This window comes from Heterocephalus glaber, unplaced genomic scaffold (genome assembly GCF_053883595.1).
Source record: "Heterocephalus glaber isolate CG9 unplaced genomic scaffold, H.glaber_assembly_v1.0 deba00000331, whole genome shotgun sequence".
NCBI lineage: Eukaryota > Metazoa > Chordata > Mammalia > Rodentia > Bathyergidae > Heterocephalus > Heterocephalus glaber.
Genome location: NW_028258142.1, coordinates 30227426 through 30239442, shown reverse-complemented (window position 1 = coordinate 30239442; position 12017 = coordinate 30227426).

Below are 12017 nucleotides of genomic sequence, written 5' to 3'. Positions count from 1 at the left end.
TAGCAGTAAATACTCATATTAGGAAAACAGAGTGAGCCCAATTAAACAACCTGTGCTGCTCCTCAAGCTTCTAGAAAAAGAAGAGCAGGACAAACCCAAAGCTCATACAAGGGAGGAAATTATTAACATCACAGCAGAAATCAATGCAATGGAGACTAAGAGAATGATACAAAAAATCAGTGAAGCCAAGAGTTGGTTCCTCAAAAGAATAAACAAAATTGACAAACCATTAGCCAACTTTATCAGAAAAAGGAAAGAAAAGGCCCAAATCCATGCAATTAGAAATGAAAAGGGTGAAATTACAACAGACCCAGCAGAAATCCACAGGATCATCAATACCTACTTCCAGAACCTATATGCCAATAAGATGGACAACACAGAAGAAATGGACAGATTCCTAGGTACATATGAATTGCCAAAGTTGAACAAAGAAGACCTAAAAATTCTAAACAACCCATATCAACCAAAGAAACTGAAAATGTAATTAAAAACTTACCAACTAAGAAAAGCCCAGGTCCTGATGGCTTCACTGCTGAATTCTACAAGACATTTAGAGAGGAACTACTGCCACTACTGTTTAAATGCTTCAATGAAATTGAAAGGGAAGCAATACATCTGAATTCATTCTTGGAAACAGCATCACCTTGATCCCCAAAGCAGAGAAAGACCCAAGTGAAAAAGAGAACTATAGGCCAATCTCACTAATGAACACAGATGCAAAAATCCTTAATAAGATACTGGCAAATAGAATGCAGAAGATCATCAAGAAGATCATACACCCTGTTCAAGTGGGATTCATCCCAGGGATGCAGGGATGGTTCCACATAAGCAAATCAATCAATGTAATACACTATATCAATAGAGCCAGGGACAAAAACCATATGATCATCTCCATAGATGCAGAAAAAGCATTTGACAAAATCCAACAAGCATTTATGATAAAAACCCTACAAAAAATTGGAATAGATGGTCTCTACCTCAATCTGATAAAAGCCATCTATGAAAAACCAACAGCCAACATCATACTAAATGGTCAAAAACTGAAATCCTTCACACTAAAATCAGGAGCAAGACAAGGATGTCCACTATCACCACTCCTGTTCAGTATAGTTTTGGAAACTATATTAGACAAGAGAAAGAAATAAAAGAAATAAAGATAGGAAATGAAGAAGTCAAATTGTCATTATTTGCAGATGACATGATACTCTATATAGAAGATCCCAAGAACTCCACCAAAAGTCTTCTAGACTTAATAACCAAATTCAGTAAAGTAGCTGGATACAGGGTCAACACACAAAAATCAAAAGCTTTCCCCTACATAAAGAACAAACTCACTGAGACAGAAATATTCAAACAATTCCTTTGATAATAGCATCCAAAAAAATTGAGATACCTAGGAATCAACCTAACAAAAGAATTCAAAGACCTATACTCTAAAAACTATAGCATTCTGAAAAAAATAGATTGAAGACGATATCAGAAAATGGAAAGACTCCCTTGCTCCTGGGTAGAAAGAATCAACTTAGTGAAAATGGCCATACTTCCAAAACTGCTATATAGATTCAATGCAATCCCAGTTGAAATCTCAGCAGCATACTTCATGGACCTTGAGAAAACAGTCCAAAAATTCATTTGGAAGAAGAAGATTCCTAGAATAGAAAAAGCAATACTAGGCAACAAAGAGAAGTTAGGGGGTATCACAATCCCCAACTTGACACTGTGCTACAAAGCTACTGTGATAAAAACAGTATGGTACTGGCAAAGAAACAGATCTGAGGACCAGTGGAATAGATTAGAAGATGCAGAAATAACTCCAGACACATTCAGCCACCTCATCTTTGACAGAGTATCAAAACACCCTCACTGGAGAAAAGATACCCTTTTTAATAAATGGTGCTGGGAAAATTGGGATTCAACTTGCCAAAGATTAAAACTAGACCTATATCTCTCACCATCCACTGAACTAAAATAAAAATGGATAAAATATCTAAATATTAAAACAGAAACACTAAACTGGCTGGAACAGAGGTTAAGTAGAACTCTTGAGGACATTAGTATGGGAAAAGATTTTATGAACAAAACCTCAGTTGCTAGTGAAGTAACACAAACAATCAACAAGTGTGATCTCCTCTTCTTAAAGAGCTTCTGCACAGCAAGAGAAAGCAAGAACAGTGTGAAGAGACAACCCACAATGTGGGAAAAAATTTTCATCTGCTGTCCCTCAGACAAAGGTCTGCTATCTAGAATCTTTAAAGAACTTAAAAAAATCAGACCTCCCAAATTTAAAGACCCAATCTGAAAATGGGCATCTGAAATGAACAGACATTTCTCAGGCAAAGAAGTAGAAATAGCAAGTAAGCATATGAAAAAATGTTCAACATCACTGGTCATTCTAGAGATGCAAATGAAACAACACTGAGATTCCACCTCACCCAAGAAAGAATGGCTGCTATAATGAAATCAACCAATAACAAATGCTGGCAGTGCTGTGAGGAAAGAGGAACCCTGCTCCACTGCTGGTGGGAGTGTAGACTGGTTCAACCACTGTGGAAATCAGTATGGAGATACCTCAAAGAACTAGGACTGGAAGTCCCATTTGACCCAGCTATTCCCCTGCTAGGTATCTTCCCCAAAGAATTAAAAGAATCATACCACAGTGATATATGTGCACCCATGTTCATAGCAGCACAGTTTGTAATAGCTAAAACTTGGAAACAGCCCAAATGCCCATCAACTGGAGACTGGATAAAGAAAATGAGTTTTTTAAAAAATAAAATGGAGTTCTACTCAGCCATAAAAATGAGAAATTAGAGACATTTATAGCTAAATGGATGCAAATTGAGGCGATACTGTTCACTGTAATAAATAGGACATACATGTGTAAATACAGAATAGTTTCTCTAATGTGAGAAACTGAAAGTGTAAATAAGGACTAAATGGTATAATAGATAATGTGAAATAGGAAGAAAAGGGGCAAAGGGGAAGGGGCAGTGGGAGGGGTAGGGGAAAGGAAAGAAGGGAATGGAATTAATATGAGAAAATGAAAAAATGGAAACAAATTCTTTGTAAATAAGTAGGGATGGAAGGGTAGAAGGGAGGGCAGTGGAATGGGAAAAAAATAAGAACCAAGATGGATTATGTAAAGGTGCAAATTTCCAATGATGAATGTCATTATATTGCATATCTAAAATGTACCAATGAAATCAATGAAAAAAATGAAAAAATTAAAAAAAATATATAAAATAGCTGAAAAATCTTGAAATCACTTTCTTGAATTCTCAAAGAACTAAAAAAGTGTCTAGGAACTATCAGGTAAGATCTTGGCAGAGGTGAAAGACTACAAAGATAAGATCGTCCTACAGGATCACTTTGTTCTTGATGGCGTTTGCTGAACTTGAAGGGGTAACATTCTGTGGGTTGCTCTTTCTTGTGGCTTTCAGCTCCATTTATGTCTCTTTGTCTTATAATTCAGAGGTACAAAGCTCCCTTGGTAGGTGACTTCCACTTAGCTTCTGGCAATGGGAAAACCTACTAGAAGAGTGAAAGAAAGGTATGTAAGTATAAAAATTAATCCAGGATGAGAAAGGAAAGGTCTATCCCACCTTTCATCAAGCTAGGATAATAGCCAAGGGGAAAGTTGTCTACAGAGTTAATGAGTAACAATATTTTTTGAAGGTTATGCTGCCATTGTAAGGTGTCATCATGCCTTCTTTAAATGATTACTGCATTTTACTCAGTGGAAAATATTTTTCCCTAAAATCATTTGTGGTTTGAAATTATATCTATAAGAATGAAACATCTCACTTTTGCCTGAGGGAGCTTAGCCACTTTGATATAGAAAAGTAGTCTTGATATCTAATCTATATGCAGAGTTTCCAATAAGGGATTTCTGAACACAACATTCCACATCTATCTTAACTTTTTGGTTCCTAAGAAAACAAGATCCACTTTGCAGCCCAGACATGCTGACCTCATTTTACACAGCCTTGCTTTGCAGACCCAAACACTGCTGTTTCACTTAAATTTCACCTGAACTCACCTGTACCCCGATCTTGCTATAACTTAATTTTTCCTGTTGTTTGAAGGATACTCTGTGATTCTCTGGTGTTTCCCTTCTTGCAATCAGGCTGGTAAATCTGACTTTGCAGAGCTATAGATTTACCCCTGGTGGTGTGGGTATGGTAGGGCCTGGGGAGGAGGGAGCTATTTTTCTATTTCTGACATTGACTTGCTCTAGCCTTCAACAGCTTTGGCATTAGTGTCTGTAAGCATTCAAAGGTTAACTCCTGAGCTTCTGATTAGACATGGTAGGTTAGTTTCAACAGCAGTGAAAGAAGTGGCAGCAGTGTAGGCTGGTTGGTTATAGCCCAGGGAATGAAACAGTTCCAGATCTCTGAGTGTCATTCCCCTTTCCTTTTGTTTCTTCAGGTCTTCCAACATTTTTACAACCAATTCTCTGTTAAACAGCAAAGTCCCTCTTTGCTAGAAATACCTAGGGTGATTTCTTTTTTCTCATTGGTCACTAATTAATATAACATCTGCACTTCTGAATTGTACTTTGGCAAAATTTTGGGACTGGAGAAAAAATTAAAAATACAGGACCAGTCAAGGATTTTATCCTGGGAAGTAGGAGTTAATCAGAAATAAAACAGTTCTCACATGCACCATAGCTTGGCTCCAGTCCTCTGGATGGACCACAAAAATCTCATTCCTTGAAACTGGATTAGAATGGTCCAGGACAATTTAAGCCCCTGAGGCTTCTTAAATTAATCAGTTTTGGAAAACTCTCAATTTCATACTCTCAAATGTTGCTTTTGTCTCTTTTTTGGGGGGGAGGGGGATAACAGTTAATTACATGTTCTGTATTTTCACTGTATATTTCTCTTTCCTATTTTTCTGTGTTTTCCATCCTTTTGTTTGTTCATGCTTAACTTTGATAGATCTAGAGAGATTCTTCTTTATTTTCTGGAGTTTGTGTATGATAATGTGTTGTTTAGTAATACTACAGCAATTTTAGCACAGAGTTTTGTTTATGGGAATGTTTTAATTCATTAATTCACTTTTCTTACACTGCTATAGAGCTATTCAAGTCACCTTTCTCATCTTGAGTTTTCTTAATTTATGTCAGTAAAAGAATTTGTCCACTGTATCTGGGTTGTCAGATTTGTTGGCTTAAATTTGTACAAAATATTCCCTTATCTTTCTAATGTTCATAGGCTCTTTAGTTATCACCCTTCTTTTCATTGTTGAAACTAAAGGTATGTATTTTTTCACACTTGATTTGATATTGAAAATTAGCAGTTTTATTGATGTTTTCAAAGACCCAAGTTTTGTTTTCACTTTTTTTTCCTTTGGTTTTTAAAACAGTTTCTTTTTATGTAGCCCAGAGTGGCCTCAAACTTGCAGTCCTCCAGTCTGAACTTCCCAAGTGCTAGGATTATAGGCATGTTCTGCCTCACCCAGCTAACCTTTCTATTTTAGGCTAATTTTATTTTGTTATTTTCTGCTATTTATTACTCTCTTACCTCTACTTATTTTGAGTTTAATTTACTCTCTTTGTTCTATTTTTATAAAGTGGGACCTCAGATTACTGATTCTAGATCTTATCTATTTTTTAAAAAATTTTATTATATTGGTACATTTTAGGTATACAATCTAATGACATTCATCATTGGAAATTTGCACATTAAAATAAACTCTCTTGGTTCTTATTTTCCCCCTTACCCTTCAAACCCTCCATCCCTCCTTATTTACAAAGACCTTGTTTCCATTTTTCATTTTCTTGTTATTAATTACATTCTCTTCTTTCCTTTCTCCTAACCCTCCCACTTCCCCTTCTGCTTCGCCCCTTTTCTTCATATTTTAAATTATCTATTATGCCTTTTAGTCTTTATTTACACTTTCAGTTTCTCACACTAGAGAAACTATTTGTTGTTTATACATGTGTGTCCTATTTATTTCATTTAACAGTATCGCTTCAATATGCATCCATTTAGCTACAAATGTCTCTAATTTCTCATTTATTATGGCTGAGTAGTACTCCATTTTATAAAAAAACATATTCTCTTTATCCAGTCTCCAGTTGATGGGCATTTGGGCTGTTTCCAAGTTTTAGCTATTACAAACTGTTTTGCTATGAACATGGGTGCACATATATCACTATGGTATGATTCTTTTAATTCTTTGGGGAAGATACCCAGCAGAGAAATAGCTAGGTCAAATGGGACTTCCAGTCCTAGTTCTTTGAGGTATCTCCATAATGATTTCCATAGTGGTTGCACCAGTATGCACTCCCACCAGCAGTAGAGCAGTGGTCCTCTTTCCCCACAGCCCCGCCAGCATTTGTTATTGGTTGATTTCATGATAGCAGCCATTCTTTCTGAAGTGAAGTGGAATCTCAGCGTTTTCATTTGCATCTCTCGAATGACCAGTGACGTTGAACATTTTTTCATGTATTTATTTGCTATTTCTACTTCCTTGTCTGAGAAATGTGTGTTCATTTCAGATGCCCATTTTTGGATTGGGTCTTTAAATTTGGGAGGTCTGATCTTTTTAAGTTCTTTATAGATTCGAGATAGTAGACCTTTGTCTGAGGAAGAGCAGGTGAAGATTTTTTCCCACATTGTGGGTTGTCTCTTCACACTGCTGGTGGTTTCTCTTGCTGTGCAGAAGTCTTTTAATAAGAAGAGATCCCACTTGTTGATTGTTTGTGCTAGTTCACGGGCAACTGAGGTTTTGTTCATAAAATCTTTTCCTACACTGATGTCTTCAAGGGTTCTACCTAACCTCTGTTCCAACTGGTTCAGAGTTTCTATTTTAATAGTTAGATCTTTAATCCATTTTGATTTTAGTTTAGTGCATGGTGAGAGATATAGGTCTAGTTTGAATCTTTGGCAAGTTGAAGCCCAATTTTTCCAGCACCGTTTATTAAAGAGGCTATCTTTCCTCCAGTGAGGGTGTTTGGCTCCTTCATCGAAGATAAGATGGCTGAGTGTGTCTGGCATTGTTTCTGCATCTTCTAATCTGGTCCTCCGGTCTGTTTCTTTGCCAGTTTCATGCTGTTTTTATCACAGTAGCTTTGTAGTAGAGTTGCAGGTTGGGGATTGTGATACCCCCTGCCATGTCTCTGTTACCTAGAATTGCTTTTGCTATTCTGGGTCTCTTCTTGTTCTAAATGAATTTTTGGATTGTTTTCTCAAGGTCCATGAAGTATGTTTCTGGGATCTCAATTGGAATTGTATTAAATCTATATAGTAGTTTTGGAAGTATGGCCATTTTCACTATATTAATCCTTCCTACTCAGGAGCAGGGGATGTCTGTCCATTTTCTGATATCATCTTCAATCTCTCTTTACAGAGTGCCATAGTTTTCAGAGAAGAGGTCTTTGATTTCTTTCATTAGGTTGATTCCTAGGTATTTCAGTTTTTTGGTTGCTATTGTGAAAGGAATTATTTGCCCTATTTCTCTCTCAGTGAGTCTGTCATTGGTGTAGAGGAAAGCTATTGATTTTTGTGTGTTGACCTTGTAACCAGCTACTTGGCTGAATTTGCTTATTAATTCTAGAAGACTTTTGGTGGAGTTCATGGGGTCTTCTATATAGAATATCATGTCAACTGCAAATAATGACAATTTGACTTCTTCATTTCCTATCTTTATTCCTTTTATTTCTTTCTCTTGTCTAATTGCCGTGGCTAATAGTTCTAGAACTATACTGAACAAGAGTGGTGATAGTGGACATCCTTGTCTTGTTCCTGATTTTAGTGTGAAGGATTTCAGTTTTTGACCATTTAGTATGATATTGGCTGTTGGTTTTTCATAGATGGCTTCTATCAGTTTGAGGGATAGACCAATTTATCATCTTCTTATGTCTACATTTTAATTGGGTTGTCTATTAATGAGCTCTAAGAATTCTTTATATATTCTGGTCATAGGTTATATGCATTGTAGATATGCTCTGTTTAAGGACTACTTTTAATTTTAATGATGTCATTTAAAGTTCTAAATTTTGATGGACTCTCATTTATCAATTTTTTTCTTTTATACATCATGTTTTTTGTATCCTAGGTAGTTCTTGCCTACCCTGAATTCATAAATATTTTCCCTTATAATTTCTTCTTAATGTTTTTACTTTTAGGCTTTCTTATTTAGGTTCATAGGTCCCTTCAAGGTATTTTCATGTATGGAAAAAAGTATTGAGGTTAATTTTTTATATATAGATACCAGGTGTTCTAGTACCGTTTGCTGAAAACACTTATCTCTTCCTCGGCTCTTGAATTGAGTTTATATTCTATAAAATGCTAATGTTAAATAATCTTTCAAAACTCAGTGGACCATATATGTGTGGTCCTATTTCTAGATTCTCTGTTTTATTCCAATGATCTATATGTCTTTCCTTACACCAACACTGCCTTGATTACTGTAGCTTTAGGAGAAGTCTTAAAATTAGGTACTAAAGTCTTCCAGCACTGTTTTTAACTTTTCTAGGTCCTTTGTACTCCTACATAACTTTTAAATTTCAATATCCAATTCTTCCTTTATAGCAAGCATACACAGACCTGAATTTTTATATATACCTTGTGTTTTCTAATCCTGCTAAATTCAAGTACAAATTCTAGGGGCTCCTAGAGATTTCTTAGTATTTTCTCTGTAGATGATCATTTCATCTACATATAAAGATTTTGCTTCTGCCGTGCCAATCCTGTCCTAGTTGTGTTATTTTATTGCCAGACTATTTTGGTGGGGCCTAGGTTTCAAAGTTTAATGGACAGATAAAGAGTAAGCATATCTGCCCTTGTTCCCCACCTTAAGGAGAAAGTATTGTATCTTCTCCATTTATGTAAGTCATTTTTGCTGCAAGTATGGAGTACATGTCTTTAATCTATTGAGAAGGTTCTGTTCTACTTCTAGTCTCCTGATAGCTTTTACCACGAACAGCTGTAGAATTTAGTCTAATACTTTTTTCCAACTAGTTTACAGGATCATATGGCTCTTTCCTTTCCTCTGTTTAAATGATGACTTATGGGGTTGGATCTTCCAATGCTGAACCAACACTGCCATCCCTATAACAAAACCACTTTCTACATCCTGCCAGATCAGACTTCTAATAGTTTGTTTTGTTAAACAAATTTCTATCTGTGTTCATACTTTTTTCTTCTATTATCTTTATCTAGTTTTAGGGTTAGCACAATGTTGATTTCCTAAAAGGAGGGGAGAAGTGTTGGTTCTTTTTTCTGCTTTAATTGTTTGATATAATTTATCAGTTAAAATGTTTATGAGCCTGCTATTGTCATATAGGTAGATTTTCAAGCTAGGAATATACTTTGTTTAATAGGTGCTATGGAAATTTTGTATTTCCTCCAGAGTTAGTTTCATTAATTTGTCTTCCAGGTTACTTCTTAGAAGTTGTCAAATTTATTTCAAAACAGATTTTTGTAATATGCTTTCTATATCCTTTTAAATTCTGTAAAATCTGTGGTAATGTCTCCTAGATCTTAATATTTTAATTTAAAAAATGTATAACTGATATTGTGTAACAGGAAGAAAAGGTCTAAAGGAGCTGGAGAATTGGGAGGGCTAGGGGAAGGGAAAAAAGGGAAAGGAAAAAAATGAGTAAAGAGGAAAACAAATGGAAACAAGGTCTTTGGAAATAGGGAAGGTTGGAGGGGGTGAAGGGAGGGCAAGGAAACTGGAAAAAAAATAAGAACCAAGAGACTCATGTAATGGTACAAGATCCCAATGATGAATGTAACTGTATTTTATACCTAAAATGTACCAATAAAGTTAATGGGGGGGGAAATAAATAAAATGGAGTACTACTCAGCCATAAAAATGAGAAATTAATGACATTTATAGCTACAGGGATGCATATTGAGACAATACTTAAGTGAAATAAATAGAACACATGTGTAAATACCGAGTAGTTTCTCTAGTGTGAGAAACTGAAAGTGTAAATAAGGACTAAAATGTATAATAATGTGAAATAGGAAGAAAAGGGACAAAGGGGAAGGGGAACTGGGAGGAGTAGGTAAAAAGAAAGGGAATGAAATTAATAAGAGAAAATGGAAGAATGGAAACAAAGTCTTTGTAAATAGGGATGGAGGGTTTGAAGGGAGGGCAGGGGAATGGGGAAAAAATATGAACCAAGACGGATTTTGTAACTTTGCAAATTTCTAATGATGAATACCTATCGTATACCTAAAATGTATATTGTATACCTAAAATGTACCAATAAAATAAAATGGAAAAAAGAAAGCGGTGAGAAGGAAGTGAGATGGTAAAAAATGCACATGACTCTCATTATAAATTACTTATATTGGTTCTGCAATTTATAGTTTGCAAAATGTTTTCTGCCTCTGACATTCAATATAATCTTGTTTGTTATGTTTATAGTTTATTGTTTAGCTTCTATCACTAAAACGTAATCTCAATGGAAGCATCACTTTTTTGTTAGATGTACGCTAATGGTTAGGTCAGTACCACACACATGATTTTTGCTCACTAAATTTTTATTGAATGTTCCCATTTAACTTTTGTAGCATATACATGAGTGAAGGGGCCCTGTTATTTCTGGATTACAATGTTAAAATAGAGTCTCAGAGAGCTCATAACTGGCTCACCCAGGTTCAGTAGATGGTACGTAAGAAGGTGAATATTCTAATCCATGCCTTCACATGTCAAGGGTCACTTTACTCTAAATGTATTATTCACACTGCTTTACAGTGTTGCTAATTGCCAGTCATGGGAGCCAGGTGAACTTACTTCAAAGGCAAATCATGCAGCATGATTATGGTGCAAGAGGGCCACACTCAGCCAAAGTGACTCAGAAACCTGTGGATGAACATCATCTTCTTCATGGAAACAGTAAGGTCTTTTTCATTTGCTTCAACAGTTTTCAGATGAGCTGGAGCCCACAGTGAGTAGGGCAGCAGGGTGTACATGCCACAGAGAAAGGGAAGAGATTTTCTTCTCTGGTTTGGCCCTTTTCCTCAGTCCCAATGAGACCAGTAAAATGAAAACTACAATTTTCTTAAGCCGCCAACATTCTGAACCCTTGGCTAAGTACCATCTTTTTGTGTCATTACCTGGCAGTCAATATTCATTATCTGTGGCTTCTAAGCTCCATGTAAAATAAATGCAAAGTGGATTACTGGGATTATAAACCTTTAAATTCACTTATTCGTTCACATTTAAACAACGAGATGTAGAATAAAGCTTATGCAAATAGTACCCATTTTTTCTTGAGCTCCATGTCTGATAGTCTAAGCTTCACAGTGTCAGCTCCACAGCAAAATGCAGTGGGCTGATTGGCAAAGCCCTGCTGCTGGCGCTGAGGATGAACTGACCTCAACATCCTGGACAGAAGAGGGAGATAGATTCCTGTGAGCAGCTAGTTGAATGAAATAATCTTTGAAAGAAGCCAGCAGAAATTTTTATTTTTGAAAGGGGAAATTGTTTTGTGTTAGAGGATTATTAGTCTCAGAAATTTTGAGTCATGTGAGAGAAATACAAAGAGTGTGTTACTTTCATTCTGATCCTCACATCAGCTGTGTTGTTTGATGGAAGAGCAGGGGCATCTTGGCTCTTGCTCTGTCTTCTTTTTACTGTCAAACTCTTTCTATTTCATAGGACCATATTCATTGCTCCATAGTTTAATGCCTTATCTTGCCTTGAGGCAGCTGCTGGGAGAATAAGAAATTTTGGCTGTTACTAGAGGAGAGACACTGAACCCTAGGAAGTTAGCTTCCAAACAATGTAACCACCAGCCCAAAACATAGGCCTCACCTCTAGGACAGTGTTATCCATGGGTGCTGGTCCCCTTGGTGGGGTTGTTCCCAGCAGCCTTTTAACTGTGATGACCCACCCAGGGAGATGGTTGCTAGTATCTTGGGCTTGAGGATCTGTCCAAGTCGAATGTACAGGAATGAGCTCTGCCAGGGAGCTGGTAGGTTTGTCAGGTGACCAGGTGTAAATGGTTGAGTGGTGTTCCAAAAGACATGTCTTAGTGACGTGTTTAATCC